Source organism: Fukomys damarensis, unplaced genomic scaffold (assembly GCF_012274545.1).
Source record: "Fukomys damarensis isolate Sample0158 unplaced genomic scaffold, DMR_v1.0_HiC HiC_scaffold_39, whole genome shotgun sequence".
Taxonomy (NCBI): domain Eukaryota; kingdom Metazoa; phylum Chordata; class Mammalia; order Rodentia; family Bathyergidae; genus Fukomys; species Fukomys damarensis.
The window spans coordinates 101673537-101684105 of record NW_022900951.1 but is presented as its reverse complement, the minus strand read 5'-3'; the positions used below and the strand labels follow the sequence as shown (position 1 = coordinate 101684105).

The 10569-nt window shown below is 38.4% G+C and overlaps 1 protein-coding gene across 1 annotated transcript in view; it reads left to right on the top strand.

The window, feature by feature from the left end:
• Positions 1-1820: 1820 nt before the first annotated feature.
• The window catches only part of Tenm1 (teneurin transmembrane protein 1), a 788119-nt gene continuing 779370 nt past the window's right edge, over positions 1821-10569 (top strand). The window contains exon 1 of the mRNA XM_010608026.2: positions 1821-1940. The gene's annotated coding sequence lies outside the window, so the exon portion shown is untranslated. The remainder of the gene's footprint in view (positions 1941-10569) is intronic.

Below are 10569 nucleotides of genomic sequence, written 5' to 3'. Positions count from 1 at the left end.
TCCTTCGCCTAAAGAAGCTTTGACTGTTCCTCGCGCTATTATTTCTTTACCTAGAGGTTAGCAGAGCCCTCCCGGACTGTTTGCTCTTCGCGCCCCCTACCTGGCTGTGGCTGAGGTAGCGCTGGGGGTAAGGGTCTTGAGAGTCTGCAAGACTCAGGGCTTTTTTTTCCAGTTGGTGGGGCTCCCCTGGCTCGGCAATTGGTATCTCCCACGGTCTAGTTCTAGCTAGGAAGCGGGGAAGAAAGCTGCTGTGGGCGTCGCCGCCGCCCTTTCCGGAACTGGAGCCTGCTCTAAGAAGAGGGCGCCAAAGCTTCCCTCTTCAGTCACATCTGGCCCAGCTGTGCAGATGTTAGCGGCTGCGGAGTGCCTTCATGCGAGGCGCTCCCAAGTCCTGAGCATGCCCAGTCGGACTCCTGAGGCTCCTGAAGCGAGTTTCTGGGCGTGCAAATTCCACTTCTCCGCTTTTTCGAGGAAGCTGAGGTTGGGAAGGGAGGGATCCAGGGCTTGGGGCAGCGCACTAGGTCTATCCAGGTACGTGCCCTCGTGCCCAGCTGGGTGAGGGGCAGAGCTGTTTGGTGAACCCTGGGACCAGGGCGGCCAGGCAGAATCGGATTCAGAGCAGTCCCCCCATCACCACCACTATGGGGACTTCGTTAGTGCTGACCTGACGCGCCACCAGGAGGCCGCTTGTAGCGAGCTTTAGCGCGTTAGGGTCACACTGACAGCGGGAGGCAGTGGCGGTGCTCTCTTATCCACTAATGCAAGAGAGCTTGTGTGTAGTTTATGCACTGCCTTCACAGGCTTGTCTGGAAGGCGAGGAAGAGGGGGAAAAGAAAAGAAACCCAAACAATTTCTCTCTTTTTTCTTTTTTCCTCCTCCAAAGTTATCCTAGAAAAAGACTTAGAATTTTTTCTAAGTGGGTCCCAAGGCTTTACGCATCAAAACAGTGATCACGTTCCTGTGTGTGTCCGTGTGTGCACTCCTGCGTTTCTATATATCATGACTAGGAAAGACTGTCCTAAGTGGATGATGGGGTTGACAAATACTCCTCCGAATCCCCCACCCCACCTCACCCATGGCAAATACTGGTCATGCCACTCCTCTCGCCAGAAATCTACCCACAGTAGTATGAAACCTAAATTTTGTTGGTTCATGTTTCCTTCTGCTTTCATGCCCAGATTTCTCTTCGCTCTCCACCCTCTCACAGTCAGATCTTTCTCATCTGGACTTCCCTTCCTCTGCTCGCCACCTTCTCCTTCAGCCTTCCTCCTCTTCCTCCTCCTCTTCTTCATCCTCCTCCTCTTCTTCCTCGTCCTCTTCTTCCTCGTCCTCTTCCTCCTCCTCCTCCTGATCCCCCCCACCCCCAGTCTCAGCTGCGGATAAAACCTGGAGTCTTGGGAAAAAGGAAAAAAAAAAATCCTCGGCTGTGGAGCTGTCAAACCGGGCATGCTCAGTAGACAGGGCAGGTTTTTCGGTCTTGAGTAGCGGAGAAACATTTTTGCACCACCACGGCCAGCCTTAGAGCGCGGCGGCGGCGGCCAGGGAAACATCAGCGCAGCCATCAGCCGTGCAGACGCCCTGCACCAGGGAGCGCGGCGGCTCGGGCTCAGCTCGGAGTTCACCTCTGAGTGCCCCAGGGCTGAGCTCACCTTTTTTGCGCTCTCTCTCTCTCTCTCTCTCTCTCTCTCTCTCTCTCTCTCTCGTATATCATCACAGGATCCATAAAAGGAATGAGGGGGGTGGAGAATGCATCCCAACCATTTTGAAAATTTTATTAATCATCATAGGTTCATTCATTCATAGATTTACAGTCGTTTCCAGCAGGAACCAGCCCAGAAGCCCGCGGTCCCAGGCACTAGCAGCCCCCGTTGGAGCTGAACACCTGCCGAAAGGGCAGGGGTCCGCACCTGAGGACACCACAGAAACTTGCGCTTGGACGGGTAGGTGCGTTCCTTCGGTTCCTACCTCTTTCGCTGTGGCCCGGCACCCCCTTCCCTTCTACCCCAAGACTCTGGGCGAACTTTGCCTGGAGGCTGCAGCGGCGGATGGCGGCTCCAGGCTGGAGCAGCCCCTTGAGCCCGCTCTGGGACTCCTGCCCGAGATAGCGGAGCCTTGGAAACCTTCTTCTCGCGCGGTCTCCACCGACCCCTGGGCTCTGTACCACTCCGGGGAGATGGGAGGTTGGCCTTGTTAGTGGTTCAAGCTTTCAGCAGGCCCTGGGGACACTGCCCTGCGGGGGCTTGCTGAGCTTCTCAGGCGGGCACTTTTGCCAACCAACTCCTCCAGTTCCGAGAGGGAGTCTGTCGCCCTGCTCTCGCGCAGACCAGGCGCTCTAACAAGTGGACCTGGATGCTAAGGTGGGGTTGAGGGGCTCCATCTCCAAAGAAAGAAGGGAATGGATCTCCTCTGGTTTCCCTCCCACCTGGACCGTCCGCCTAGGGTTCGTCCGCTCAGGTCTAGTTACTGCTATCTCTTCCAGAGGGGATATCCTGGGCTAAGACGCAGTTTAGTACCTGTTTGCTTCCGAATTTCTTTTCAAACCTTACTCAGGGAGCCCAGGTTCTGGAGAACTCTAGTATCCTTCTAACATAAGGCATCGAGGGCCCCACCCGATGCGTTCTCCCTATAGCCCACTTTTTGTAAAAGAAACAGTCATTAAGAACAATCCGTGCTCCAAGAGCCTTTGGTCTTGGCTCAACTACGGGGATTTGTGGATTTTCCCATTTCACTCTGAGACTTGGTCCCTGGGATCTACCAGCGGCCAGCACAACTGCGGAGAGCTCAGCCTCCACTAGGTATGCCTGGGGAAATGTAACCTCACTTTCTTCCAGTATGCCACGGGCGGGTTGCCAATTCAGTTTTAGGATGCTTTGCCTAGAAGTGGAGAGAGATTGTTAGCGCTACTTTGTGAGTGGATGTGTTTGCCAGGAGTGTATTTAAACATTTCAGTAGCCCCGTGCAGCGGGTTGTTTACAGTTGCAGAAACCGTCGATCTCACTCCACTACTAGATGTAGTCTCCGCGTCTATTTCACCACTGGGAGAGTAGGGGCAGGGAAGGGAGCTGGTTTGCAGCTTGTACTCGCCGTCGGCAGCTTTGCCTCAAGCAGATCTGCATCATGCTCCTGGCGGTGTGATAATATAGGTAGAAAAACTCTACATCTTCAGTATGAAAACAATTGGTTAGGAGACTCCGTGAACTTTACCCTTTTTTGTTTGTTTTTCTTTTCCTGGGATGCTAATCTAAAGCTGTTTTTGAGGTGGCCCAAAGAAATACAAAGAGAAGTTCCCAGTACTATAGAAGGGAAATTAGATGCCATTTGGGCTTCCTAGACTGAAAGGAAACGAAATGCCCCAATGGACCCTAATAGATACTGTTAGATTAGCATTTAATTGATCGCGTTTGTGGTAAGTATCATAGACAGCTTCCTTGAGTTTTAGAATTTTGTTCTATGATTATAATTAACAAGCTAGGTACACTGTAGTGTGAGAATCAATTGCTACTCTCTGTGCGAGGAAGACATTGCAAATGTCTGCTTTATTATATCTTTTGGCTGAAATATCACAGTCCACCTTCTTATTCCTAAATCTTCCTATCTGGAGCAGAGGGTATTCCAATGATGCCAAGGATAAGTACAACATGAGAAAGAAAAGCTTTTTGTTTGTTTGTTTTAATGAAAAGATGTTCCACAGCTCTAACTTCTGCTCCATGATTATCTAGCATTTGCTTGCTTGCTCACCCCCACCCTGTGCTCTTCATATCTGCAATATGGGGAAAAATGAATTTTCATAAGCCATAGTGTGACCCTTACATAGCCGAAAAATCAAAATTCTAGTTTTGCCATTTTTTTGTCCAGGTATACTAGACTTCATTTGTGATGTGTTAAGTTATTTGCTTTTGCAAAGTTATTTTAAGGGTAGTTAAAAGCTCCTAGTTATGCTAAAATAACATTGGAAACTTTTAATGACAAGAAAGTCACAATATGCATTTGAAAAAAGCTTCAGGTAATTTCTAAAATGAATTCATTCTGTAAATGTTATTTACAAGATATCAGGTTATTCACTAGAATATTTGTAAAAAATGATTTTTCTGGGAAACAAATCTATTAAAAACTAATATTTTATAATAAAAGTAATAAAATTCAGTCCCCAGAATGTCAAACACTTAAGATGAATAAATATACTGTATTTTGAATACATGATGTATTCACCATTAAGTCTGGTCTCAATTATGAATTAGTAATTCACGTCGTTTGACAAGATATACAGTGGGAATAATGGAAACAATGCTTCCTAGAATCATTGTGATCTAAAGATAAACATTCAAGCATATAGATGTATTAAAAAGTAAAATCCTATTGTATGGAACCATCATGAAATGCAATGACCTAATTCGAAGTTTGAATACTCTGAAAGTCTGTATTTCAATTCAGCTACCATGCATGTAAATAACACTGACACGATCAGTTTTCCTCGTAGTCATTATACCTTTCTGAGGCTTTTAATACAAAGAAGCTTACTGAAGCAGAACAACCTACATTCAACTTTACTTTGTACAATATTACATTAAATTATCAAACTGCAAAATATTGCATATTATATTGCTTTTGAAGACAGAAGACTGAGTTAGAAATTTGTTTACCATGACAGCTTTTAAAACTTGGAAATCATAGATTTTGATGTTAACATGTTTATTTAAAAATATTCTGTGTTCAAGATAGGCATATAATGTTTCCTTGAAACTTGCTTTTGCACAAAGTTCATCAACATCACATTCAAGTATAGCTATCAATTCCTTGGTATACATTATGTTTAATAAATCCTTAAGCTTTACCAAAGTATTTATTGCTATGTATGCAATTACTTATTTACTAATGAAAGATGTAAAAGATCAAATAAGACCAACATTTTGAATATCTGACTCAATAATTAATTTTTAATAAACAAATTTTCTTGGTGTAGTCATATTTATCCTACTACACATATACCACACACACACACACACACACACACACACACACACACTCAAATAGATACACACAAACCCACCTGGAAGCAATGTCATGTGAGTGCCATACATCAAGTATAAAACACGTGGGCTAATTTTATTAAAATTATGTGTTCTTAAATTGCTATCAATTTTAATCTTAAAAATAATAATCCCATATGTACTTTAAAAAAGCTTTTCTTCATTATCATTTGGAAGAAAGGTTTGAACTGGATTACCAGCATAACCACAGGCAGATGAAATGATGAAAAATACTGTAAGATGCAGAATTTAGCAATTCTGATTAACATATATATCCCTAACTGGAAATGTAGCTGCTGATTATGATAATTAAAATGAATCAAATTTCAAAATAGTTCACATCTACAAAATCTGCTTTAAATCATCTTCAGATTCTGAGTATTAGATCACTATTTTGAGTAGGGGTTATTATAGTTTTCCCTTCCTCTAAAAGGTAAATTATTTTAATCAAATTTAATAATTATGTATTATTAATGTGGTTAATGTATTAGTCTTGGCTTAATTTATTATTTCTATTTCTTTCTATGTCCTTTGATTTTTGTTTAAGAAGAGAAATGTAAAGATCAAATTCAACTAGCTAGAACCATGCTACTTTGAGCAGGTGAACTGTACTCAAGGCTTTACATAGCTTTGGATTATTCTTAACACTGATGACTTGACCATAGGTGTCTCTTTAGGACTGATGTTCTATTACAATAGGTTTTATAGTGTATAGAGATTCTATAGTTTGCTGGATGTGCTGGGGTACAATTTAGTAAGACCAACGAGGTTGCTTGCATTTGGAACTCATGAAAAATAGGGCTAAAAAGAAAGAATAGGATGACACATAAAGTGAAAATTATTGTAAAAATATTAATACAAATTTATTTCTGTATATATTTTAAGAAAACTGATTTTAATTAGGGACAGTAAATCTTTTTACAGTTGAAGTGAGTCCTGGATATTTTAAAAATAGTAACACTGAGCCTAATAAATGAAGCCTGTTGAATTTCTGTGTAACTTGAGGACTGATTTCTGGACCTGAAATTTTAATGCTGGGTAATTTATAATTTTAAAAATTATACTGAATTGTACTTCCTGTCCAAGTATCTACTTTAGGTAAATGATAGCATATGACAAAGCATGCATATATGCCAAATAAACACTATCCTTTGGATGATGTTTCTAACGATTCTGAAATATTGGGTTCTCCACACACTTCCTATTTTAGCTGTAAGAGTGGAGAATTTATTTGGAAAATCAGCACATGAAATACTTTTCACATTATTAGATCATCCCTGTGACACCCTTTCTGGGAACCATCCTATCTGTATTTTTTTTTCTTTTTCAGTACTGGGGATGGAACTCAGGACGTTGCACTTGCGATGCAGGCACGGAGCCACTGAGCTAAATCCCCAGCCCAACCATCCTGTCTGTAATTATGGTTTCCTGTGCCAAGATTAATGTGTTTTTTTTTTCATGGTGCTTATGACAAGTCTCTTAGACACCTAAATATGTGAGTGCAAAGTTCTATCAAATATTCAACTGATTAGTGTGCTGCAAAGGAACACCTGGTTGGTTGCAAAATTTTAGACTTAGTGTGTTGATGCTTCGGAGTTATTTAAAAGGCTAATGAGTCAATATCTATGGCAAGAAAGAAAAAAACCCTTCAAAATGCATGCAAAGTACCTTAAATACTCTTGGATTACCATGAAAGACATAATGAATTAAATGTCATCTTGAGTGTACAGTTTTTTATGAAATAGTTAAAAATGCATGCATTTTCTAACCATTACAAAAATAGGAACACTCTGGCCTTTTCAATAAGCCATAAAATTAAAACTTTAACTTTAGTTCTACACTCTCCCATCCCTTGTCATACTGATTCATCAATTTAAAGAAATCATCTTAAAGGGTTTAATATGTTAGCTCTTTACAATTTCCAGTACTTCATTTTCCACCAATTCTCCTACTACCATGGAAACCTGATGGGACAGACAGCTGGGAATCACTAATTCAGGATGGGAACCTGCTTGTTAATTTAATTTCATGCCAGCCTGTTGGTCCCTGAAAGTAACTGTAAAAGACTGGGGAATTGAATTTGCTAGAAATAAATGATTAAGCAGAACAAAAATCGGTCATTTTCCTGATGATCTTTCTTCATCTCTCTTTGTCCCTACTCTAGCAATTCTTTTAAGATAGTCACATAAATAGAGGTTTTGATTTGTTCATTCTTATCTGTATTTATGTATTCTAAAAAGTGTGTTTGTTATAACACATTCACAGCTGTAGAATAGTTACATAATAGCTATTACATTGAAAAAAAGTTCTTTCAATTTATGATTTTGTAGATTTTGAAGAACCCTAGTTAACGATCAGAGTAAATATAAATGATGCTTGAATTTTCCAGTAGCATAGGTTATTTTTTCTTTCAAATAGAACGATTTTGTCCTAATATCTACTCCCCACTTCCTTTTTTAGAGGCCAAATGAATTTGAATATGCTTATTTGAATCTGTAAAATAGTCATTTTACAGATCACCATAAAGCATACTGATTGTTTTAATTTTAATCAACTAAGTTGTGAGTTGATAAGTAGTCAACAATGAGGAAATTGCCTTTTAATGTTTCTCATATATTGTTGTAACATTTTGGGGGCTGATTGCAATTTAAGAAATTGAATATTGGAATCACAATATCTAATATGAGCTGAATTACAATCCATGTTGTCTTTTGCAATACCATTTATAAATCCTGATAAACTAATACTTATTCTTATAAATTCTACCTGCAAACAAATTTCTGTATTATTCCCAAGAAAAAAATAATTCCCAAAAGAGGATATTAGTAATGAAAAAAGAATGTGTGTATGTGTTTATGTAAAGGTCACAAGATCTTTTTTCTGTGTTAATATAAATAGAATTTCAAATATACATGTCCCATATGGAATTATTAATAATAGAATAAAGTAGTTATTTTAAAAATTAGGAAGAATTATTTACATTTTTAAATTTTAGGTAATGTTTGGGATATCTGTATACAATTGCTGATGTTGAAGTACATGCATTTTATTAATTGTATTTTTAGCTATATCTGTTATCAAACTGTATCTGTGCTATACAAAAACCCTGATCAAAACAAAAACAAAAATAGGTCAGTCAGTGTTGAACATGTGAATTTTCTAAACCTCGATCTTCTGTGCCATGTCAATTTCCTATAACCTTTCAGAAATATTTGGCTTTTGGATGGGCAAGGAAGAAAGTCAGTCACTTATCATGATGTTTTCAGATAGTTGAACAATAATGTTTTGTTATTCATTCAATTGCTCAGTTTTCATGGAAAAATGGCCACAATTTCCCTTTCAAAAATTACCATATACTTACTTTTCATTTGTTTTCCTATTCAAATGAAAGGTATAATAAATATTTGACATGCTGATGCAGATACGTATATATGTATATATGTCTATATATTTTTATCTTTCAGTAGAATTTTAATATAGTTATATTAAAGGAAATCTATTTGGAATCAGTTTAGTGTTTTAGGTTGTCTATAAGAATGATTTTGAAAAGCAGCCAAAATAAAAGTATGTGACTATTAGTTTGTGTACTTCAGGGAAAATCTGATTACTGTCTAAAGTCAAAGAGAAAATTTCCCAGTTGCATAGTTTTGCATAATTGGTGGATTCTAAGTGTGTATATAACCTCTAATGTCTCTATCTGGTTTAGACACCTGTCAAAGGGAAGGTGCCAGATTAGATGGACAATTGGTTTATTAGATATTATAATTTCTGTATCCCAGCTGCATTCAGACATTTTAAGAAAACTCTTCAGTTGTTCAGAGAAATTAGAAGAAGATACTGCAGATGGTCTATCTCAATAATCCAGTTTTTTTCAGGTACATTTAAAATTAAATGTCCTAAGAGATGATTAATTCATGGAATTTATTGATAATGAACTCATCTTATGCTACACATTCTTTGCACCTATGATGATACCTTATTAAAGGTGTCTCAATCTCACTAATTACCACCTGTGTTTAAATATAGAGGTATATAAATACACCACAACCACGTAGTGGCTGGAAGCCTTTTAAACCTGAAATTTTGGCTCTGTTCCTAGTTAACTCAATTCCTATCAACAAAATGATTCTGATCAACAGTTTGAATTTATACTCTGTACATTTCATCCCCCAGCCTTTAACATTAATGATTTTATTTTTTTAAAGCTGTTCTGCTTAACTGCAAGCATATGAGTGATATTGATATGTGATTTACTGTATTAACTAGCCCTAAAATGTGTTTGTTTGGCCGTGTGCAGATGAATAATTTCTGAAGATATATTTATTAAACATATATATATTAATGTCACAGGTATTATATATAGAAACATATAAGAATATCATCTATATGCTTACTCTATACTTCAAATGAATTTTTTGTTTTGTTTTGTTTTTTTGGTACTGGGGATTGAACTCAGGTCCTTGTACTTGTGAGGCAGGCGGCAGAACCACTGAGCTAAATCCCCAGGCCCCAAATGAATGTATTTTGTGACTGTCACTTCATATATTGAAAGCTTTAAGTTATATATAAAAGCATTGACAGAATTTCTAAGCAAGCCAAATAAGAAACTCCTTTTGGGAAGATAGTATTAATTTCACTAATGAGATTTAGTGACCTCTAAGAGGGAAGGCTGTGCAGTTGATTGGGAAATTGATACCTATTGCTCAGACTTGAAAATACTTTTAAAAATCAGTAAAAAAGAAATAAAGGCAGAAAATAAATATATGAAAAAATGTTCAACATCACTGGTCATTCAAGAGATGCAGATGAAAACAACACTGAGATTCCACCTCACCCCAGAAAGAATGGCTGCTGTCAAGAAATCAATATGGAGATACCTCAAACAACTGGGATTAGAGGTTCCATTTGACCCAGCTATTCCTCTGCTTGTGTATTTTTCAAAAGAATCATACCACAGGGATATATGCACACCCATGTTTATAGTGGCACAGTTTGTAATAGCTGAAACTTGGAAACAGCCTAATTGCCCATCAATTGGAGACTGGATAAAGAAGATGTGTTTTTTTTTATAAAATGGAGTATTACTCAACCATAAAGAATGAAAAACTAGAGACATTTACAGCTAAGTGATGTATATTGAAGCCATACTCTTAGGTGAAATAAGTAGGACACACACATGTAAACACCAAATAGTTTCTCTGGTGTGAAAAATGAAAAATGTAAATAAGGATCAAAATGTATAATTGGTATTGTGAAATAGGAAGAAAAGGGCTAAAGGAATATGAGAAGTGATAGGGGAAGAGGAAAAGAAAAAATATAAGAAAAGGAAAAATATGGAAACAAAGTCTTTGTAAATAGAGTAGGATGGTGGGGAGGCAGAGGGAGGATAGGGGAATTGGGAAAAAATAAGAACCAAGATACATCATGCAAAAGGACAGGATCCTAATGATGAATCTAACTGTATTATTATATACTTAAAATGTACCAATAGACTTAATGGAAAATAAATAAATAAATAAATAAATGTGAATTAAAACCCAAA